Source organism: Arvicola amphibius, chromosome 1, assembly GCF_903992535.2.
Source record: "Arvicola amphibius chromosome 1, mArvAmp1.2, whole genome shotgun sequence".
Taxonomy (NCBI): domain Eukaryota; kingdom Metazoa; phylum Chordata; class Mammalia; order Rodentia; family Cricetidae; genus Arvicola; species Arvicola amphibius.
The window spans coordinates 123,325,042-123,333,557 of NC_052047.1; positions in this window are offsets into that span (position 1 = coordinate 123,325,042).

The following is an 8,516-nucleotide window of genomic DNA, read 5'->3' on the forward strand; positions in this document are numbered from 1 at the left end:
GAACGACTGATTGGGGCTACAAAATGGGTAGATCCTGAAAACCTTATGTTAAGTGAAAGAATTCAGACACAAAATATATCCCATGTGTTATACAATTCCATTTCTGTGAAATGACCATGGCAGGCTAATCTATAGAGACAAGAATAGACTCCTGCCTGCCAGAGGCTGTGGGGAGGAGCTGAGAAAATAGGGGGTGACTGCTGACGAGAATGTAATTTCTCTTTGGGGTGATGAGAATGTTCTAAAATAAATTATACTGAAAGCTGTACCCCTTCACGAGTATATGAAAACCCTCGGAGTGATAAACCTTACGCCGTGAATTTTATCGTATATAAATTGCATTTCAATTAAGGCTGTTAAAAAGCAGACTGGATGACAAATTTGAATGTGGGGGTGTTGCTCGTTAGCTGTGCCCTAAGCAGTCTCAAGGGAGAACAAATCCAGTTTAGGTACAGAAAGTTGAGAGCAATCTGTTCTCATGTGAGGTCTGTCTTCAAAACTGGACTCAATGACAAGGTCAAAGCGCATCAGACAGTCCGTACTGGTGGGTTTCACATCTGCAAAGCAAACCAGTCATGGCTGGAAAACGATTTGAAAACACTGCCTCCAACTGGGCACAAGGGTGCAGGGCTAAGTCAGGAGGAGAGTGAGTTTGAGGCCAGCCTGGGCTACACACAGCAGCAGCAGCAGCAGCAGCAGCAGCAGCAGCAGCAGCAGCAGCAGCAGCAGCAGCAGCAGCAGCAGCAGCAAGGAATGACACCAGCACTGAGCATGCTCAGTCTTTTTCTTTGCCATCGTTCCATAATTAATGTGGTGTGGCAAACTTGAATGGGCCATCCTCATCCTGTCAGGTATTCTGTGCCATCTGGAGGTGACTGGAGGATGGGAAGGTGTTTACATGCAGTCACCATGCCACCGTACACACCGGACTCGAGCATCCTCTGGCTTTGATACCCATGGTCTATTTTGCACCTTCCCCCAGACCCTCAAGGACAACTATGTGTTGTTTCAGAAAAAATGGGAGAAGGAACAGGTCCCTGCTAAGAACCTTACAGTGACTATCCACGGCTTTCAGAATCAGAACTATTGTTCTTAAAATTATGTGCAAGACTCAATGCATACCATCTCTCTGCAGTCATACTAGACTCCTCTCTGTCCCTCACATGGCTCATATCTGCTCGTTCCATGGGGCTGGGTCTTTCTTGACTGTTCTCTCTGCCTCCAAGGCTCTTCCAGCAGGTCTCTCAGGACTTGCTCACTCATCCCCGTTTTAGGACCAGCATCTCTCTGACCACTGCATACGAAAGTGTGCTCTGGACATAATTCCGTTTTTCCTTTCTGCCTTATGTTTCTCCATAGCACACCTCATCAATTATTAGATGGTTTATTTAATCTTTTGGGTCCTTGTGTGTCTCCTCCACCCAAGCCTAGAATCTGGGTTCCAAAACACAGAGACTTTTGTCCTCCTTGCTCATACTCAGGACCTGGATGGTTAGTGTGGTAACAGATACTCAGCAAATCCTTATGAAATTGATGAATGAAAGTTTGTGTGTGTTCAGGACACAAACTTTGTGGTAGCTGTTCAGGGGATATCAACATCTGATAAATAATAGTAAAGGGTGATGCCATACAGGTTGCTGAATTGAATTCCCTTTAAACTGCTAGCTCTTGGCTTATGCAAATCAGGACAATCATCCCTTTATACAACTGGCCTTACTTTTAGTTCTACTTCTTACATAACTAGCAGGAGGTTTCTTAAACATATGTTATATACTTATTTTTCTAAAACACCCTTCGAAGTTTTGTTTGTTTTTATTTTATATCTATGAGCCTTTTGCTGCATGTTGGTCTGTGTATCACATGTGTGTAGTGCCCATGGAAGCCATAAGAGGGCATTGGGTCCCCTGGAACTGGAGTTACAGATGGTCATGAGCCACCGCGTGAGTGCCAAGAATGGTACTCATTCCCCTGCAAGAGCAGCCAGTGCTCTTAACCATGGGGCCATCTCTCCAGTCTTCCTTATCACGTATCACTTCCTTCCAAAGCCACTTAAAAAGAGAGTCTTTCCTGAACTTCTCCCAGGGATTGACTATGTGGAGTTGCCCAAACAAAAACAATTAAGGGCCTGAGTTGGTGTGGCTACTGCCACTCAGTCCAGTGATTCAGGGCTTTTCTCTGAAGTGCTGGTGTTTTCTGAGTTAACAGCATCTTGGCATGTACTCTATGTGTGTCCCTAGCTTTGCTTTCTTTCTGTTGCTGTGATCAAATACTGTGACAAAAGCAAATCATGGAGAAAGAGTTCGTTATTCAGCCCATAATCCCCAGTTCCAGTCCGTCACACCAGGGAAGTCACAGCAGCAGCAGGAACATGAGAGGAGTGTGACTGTGATGTTTGCGGTTAAAAACAATGAACTAATGCATGCATGTTTGTATTCCCCACTCTTTTACAAATCATGATCTCCTGCCTAGGGAATGGTGCCACCCACAGTAGTTAAGTCTTCCCACCTCAGTTAACAGAATCAAGATTATTCTCCACAGACACGCCCACAGGCCAGCCTGACCTACCTACACAGGCCCTCCTTGAGACTCTCTTCGTGGATGAGCACAGGTTGTGTCGAGTTGAAAATTAAAGCTAACCAGCGCAACTCTACCCCTTTAAAGTTTGACACACCAGCACACAAGTGTCACTTTAAGTTGTAACCTTCCACCTCTTGTCCCCAGAATCTCATGATGCAAACACAGCCCAACCGTAGAAATTCCCAATCTTTTTTCTTTTTCTTTTTTTGGTTTTTCGAGACAGGGTTTCTCTGCAGCTTTTTTAGAGCCTGTCCTGGAACTAGCTCTTGTAGACCAGGCTGGCCTCGAACTCACAGAGATCCGCCTGCCTCTGCCTCCCGAGTGCTGGGAATAAAGGCGTGTGCCACCACCGCCCGGCAAAATTCCCAATCTTAAAAGAAAATCTAACAAGTACAGTGTTTCTTGACTGTGAGTTCCCATAAAATAAAAAAACAAGTTACACACTTCCAATATATAATGCCACAGGCTAAAAATTCTCATTGCAAATGGAAGAATCAGGTCATGGCTAAGCATGATTAAACCAAAACCCCAAATCTATCAAATCCCAAAACCAAATTCCATAGCTGTATGTCCAGCATCGTGGGGTTGTAATGGAACTCTCTGGGCTTGCGTAGCCCCATCTTTTCAGCTCTGTCGCCTTTGCACAGATTCTCTCTAGTCTGAATCTACTGCATGTATGCAGCGCTCCTTGGTAGACTTCCCACATCCCTAACAATGCCAATATCTGCCTGCCTGTCTGTCTATCATTGTCACCACTATAGACTCTGTCAGGTGGACAATTAAAAGCAAGCAGTACAACATGTTTCTGGAGCATCGTCATTTGTTCTAAAACTTTAAAGCACACCAGTTTGTATCTTTGAGGTTCTCCTAGAAGCCCTCAAAGCCAATTCTCCACATACCATGTGTCCTATATTTAAAATCAAGCTTATCTAAAATTTACTTTGCAACTTAGGTGAAAAATCCTTCCAGTCATCTGCATATAATACTCTAAGATAGAAATGTGATTTTAAGTTTGCCAACACTAAGGCTCTTTGGCATAGCTGTAATACGATGTTCTCTTTTCTGTAGTTCTATAATGCATTTTGCGAAGCATCCTCTATTTGTCAAGGGTTGGGAATTCTGAGAATGATCTCTCCTGTAATTTTTTTTTAAATAAGAGAAAACTCAGAAAGAATGGGTCTTGTATTCATCATTTTTGGAAGTGGAACTCCAGAGTTTAAGAATACTGGAGGTCCGAGATTAGTCAGTGGTACAAGTACTAACTGTGGAAGCATGAGGACCTGTGTTCAAATCTCTGGAGCCCATGTAAAAGTCATGCTTGCAGAATGAGCATCTTGAATCCCAGAGCTTCTACAGGTAAGAAGTGGAGCAAGGAAATCTCTGGGACCTCCTGGGCCACCTCACCTGCTGTATACAACAATAAACAAGAAACCTGTGCCAATCAAGGGGGAAGGCGAGAACTAACACATGTACCCCAGGAACATGAGTGTCTTATTTCAAAATATTAGTGTATGCACACACATACACATTCTCTCATACATACACACAGAAAGAGAGAATGAGAAAGAGAGAGAGAGATAGAGAGAGAGAGAGAGAAGAGAGAGAAGAGAGAGAGAAGAGAGAAGAGAGGAGAGAGAGAAGAGAGAAGAGAGGAGAGAGAGAGAAGAGAGAGAGAAGAGAGAGAGAGAGAGAGAGAGAGAGAGAGAGAGAGAGAGAGAGAGAGAGACCCAAGGCATAACAATAGGGAAAGGCTTTATCTGTGCATCCAGGGCTAGGGACCAAGGCCTGACTCCATCTGCAAGAGGAAGGTGGGAAGCTTAGGCAGCAGCCAGTAGGTGGGTGATGCCCACAGTCATAGCAGACACCTAGGATTCCTTTAGTGAACTGCCAAACTGCTTTGATATTATGTAGATAAATGCAAAAAATGACTCTTCTGTCTGGGATTAATGGATATTAAAAGGCATCCTTCCTCTAGGCCAAGAACCTCTGAGCCAGGCTAGGTGGCCTAACCTGTGAAAAGAGCATGACCCTTTGGATATTTGTCCCCGTTGGTCACCTTGGCCCGTGCCTTTGTACAGTGAACACCCAGACCAAACAAGTATATGGGCATCCACTATTATTCTTTATTATAAAACCCAGCAATTCTGTAGAAGGAAGTGCTTTAAACTTTGAATGAAGTAGAGATAGGCTTGCATATACTGTATAAGGAACGCCATCCTAGGTGAAAGATATTACATAGGAGAAGTAAAGTCTACCGCCATCAAGTCTAGAAGCTGCACTTCAGGTTAACTCAATCAACAGCTTGGCTCCCTCCCCACAGAGAGCATTAAATCATTTAACTGAATAGGGGCTTGTGTGCCACACCGAAGAATTTGATTGTCTCTGTTTACTCTAAAGCTGATTTGAGAACTGACACTTGCATATATAGGTAAGAGGAGCCAACTTGGTTTGAAATAGTCTTTTTTATTCTTTTTGGTTTATTGGTAACTATGAGTTGATTTATTCCCCAACCCCCAAATAGTTCAAAGCCCTTTCTGTTTTCGCTCGGGGAATAATGTTTTTATTCATTCCAAAGATGTAATATTTCTGCTAACAGCAGGGAAAGATAACGAAGATAAGAACCTTCAGGGCTCTTTGAAGACAAAATGGTATTCTGAATTGGATATTCATTATTGTGAGGAGATAAATCTCTAAATCTGGGTTTTATGACTTTAGGTTTGTTTGTTTAATGGATTTCTTTGTTTAAGCTTCAGGTGCATGCATGTGTTTTGAAGAGCTGAGAGATGGACAAACACTCTTTGATTTATAATTTTTTTCAAAGCATTCGAGAACTTGTTTGGGGCTCAGTGGAGCTAACATTCCCCACTCCATAGTAGATGAAGAAATGACTGTTCCCCCTCAACACTTGAAATGAGGGACCCCGTTTTCAATTATAGTTTCTCTGACCCCAGACGGGGGAAGTGAGAGGTTCTCCTGTGGGGTTATAAGCGAAGGTAGGGTGGGGGAGACAGGTCCTAATGCTGCAAAGCCTGGCAGAGGAGTCCCTGAATTAGAATTGCTGGTCCAAGAAAGGATTATTGCTCTTTAATGCTTGGTTACTGTTGTGGTCAGGAAGTGAACTATGGGTAGAAAGCCTGAGACGTGGTCGTCAGTGTTAGCGCCGACCCACTCCAGTCATCTGTGGGTATGAACTGCCTCCTGGAGTCTGCTATGTCTCCCATGGGTTTGTGTTTCACATATTATTCTACAGCTGGACGCTGTCAAACCCACAGGAAGAGGGGCCGGATGGGGGAAGTCAATCATTAGGGGTGAGTCTTAGGGATTATAGTGGCTCCTGGTTCCTGTCAACCTCTCTCTGCTTCCAGGTTTGTTGTGACGTGAACAGGACCTGTCACACATTCCTGTCATCATAATCTCAGCTTTACCACGCCTTCCCAATGCCACAGCAAACAAAACCTCTGGTGTGGTGAGCAAAAATAAATCCTCCCTTCCCTAAGTTGTTTCTGTCACCTGCTGTGCCACTGTGGTGCGGAAGTTACAAGCGCAGGGACAGAATCGTGGATATACTTGAGGACACTTGGACCAAGGGCTATAGGAGAATGATGCGAATTGTTCTGGCTGAAGAAGGCAGAGAGGACTGTGGGGCTGGATGGGTTGGGGGAAAAACCCCACAGTCATCCCAAGAGCCATGCACGGGCACTCCAGGGAGACGGTATCTATAACAGACTTGAGAACTACAGCCAGCATGCTTGCTAATGGACTAATAGGCAGTGTGTGCGTTAAGGTTTCACCACTGTGACAGAAGCAACTTAAAGGAAGGATTTATTTTGCTCATGGTTTCAGAGGGTTCAATCCACTATGTCAGAGAGCCGGTGGGAAAGCAGGGAAGTTCCCATGTTGTGTGGGACCAGACCAAGATGTAGTGCTCAAAGAACAGTCCCCAGAACCTTTTTGCTCCAGCTGAACTCCACTTTCTATCTTCTAGCAGCTGCTAATACGGCCATGGTAAGGAGACTCTACCAAGGGGATAATCCACTCATTAGGCCAGTGCCCTCTGCATCTAATCCTCTTGGGAAAACCTCTCAGATACACCCAGAGCATACTTCACTAACCTGCTAGGTCATTGGTTCTCACCCTGTGGGTTGCGACCCCTAAGCGTTGCATATCAGACATCCTGCATATCAGATATTTATGTTGCAATTCATAACAGTATTAGAATTATAGCTATGAAGTTGCAACAGAATAATTTTATGGCTGGGGTCAGCATGACACATGAAGCTATGCTGGAGGGTTGCAGCATTAGGAAGACTGAGAACCATTGTTCTAGGTGCTTCTCAATTAAAAAAAAAAAGCAGACACTCAAGATGAACCATCACTGGCTGGGAACTTAGATCCTCTAAGTGGAGGTACTGTTATAATGTTGGGTCTACCTGTCTTTGCAGATGAGCTGTATACTGTTTTTGCCGTTTTGATGGCTCGTGAAGTACTCTCACTCATCTCTTAATGACAAGAATCCATTCTGAGAAATGCACCATTAGGTTGTGTCCCAGATGTCGGAACATGACTGCTTGTACTTAGACTGATGAAGACAGCTCTCATATTTCTAGGTGATTCAATCTCATGGGACTGTTGTCATATTTGTGGTCTGTGATCAACAGAGACACAGTTATACCATATGAAACTGTATTACTTTCTTCCCCAAAGAATCTAGATGTGAAGCTGCCGTGCTCAAAGTTGGATGGCCACAATTAATTTTTAAGGCTGCATTTGGTTTTGAAAATTGTAATCTCTTATTTTGAAATAGTCCAAAACTCAGAGGACATACAAACGTAGTGCAGAAATGTTCTTCGCCCACCGGCTGCTTCCCTTGGTGATATTTGTATAACCCTATCATGTTGCTGAAACCCGGAAACTGATGTTGGCATAATACTATTCCAATTGATTTTAAGCTTTATTTATTTATTAATTCTTTAATTGATTTAACTGGAGGAGTTATCCAGAAGCAGCTTACTGCAAACCTTGAATTTTCTGGTCTAAGAAGTTGCAATTTGTCTCCATGAGAGCCACAGCTCATACTTCAGACATTTCCATGATGTTCCCTGCTGTGGGGTAGCTGATGTGATTGGCCTTGTTATAACAACCATTACTTAAGAATCATGTGTAGGCAATGAGGACTAATTACCTTTTAATCTCTCTCTCTCTCTCTGTGTGTGTGTGTGTGTGTGTGTGTGCAATGTGTACATGGGTGCCCACAGAGGCCAGAATAGTGATTAGACAACCCCTGGAGAGGGAGGCACAGGTGGTGAACCAGACATGGGTGCTGAGAACCAACTTTGGGTCTTCTACAAGAGTCATATGCTCTTAACCACTGAACTACCTCTCTAGGTCCAGGTATTTTTGGACTGGCAGCCATGACGGTGACCAGGTGACCAGAAAATGCTCCAGAGAGGCCACGCCTTCTGTTTTTCACTGGTTTCTAGCTGGGGCCCTGTAAACATAGTATAAATGGTCCCTGGCCACATGAAGCTTGTACACTTTCTGGGAGAGGTAGGCATTAAATACATAGCCCTCCACGTATTATAGACTTTCATGGTGTGGAATTGCTCAGATAAAACCATGCTACTCTAAATAATTTAGACAGTTAAAGAAGTTGATATGATATATTGCCATAAAAATGATGAAAATAATTTGCCTTAGGGTTTCTATACTGTGATAAAACACCATAACCACAAGCAACTTGGGGAGGGAAGGGTTTCTTTTGTCTCATTCTTTACAAAGAAGCCAAGGCAGGAAGGAACCCAAGGCAGACACTTGGAAGATGGAACTGATGAAGATACAATGGAGGAGTGCTGCTTATTGGATTGCTATGCATGGCTTGCTCAACCTGCTTTCTTACAGCGCCCAGAGCCATCTGCCCAGAACTGATACTGCCCTTAGTG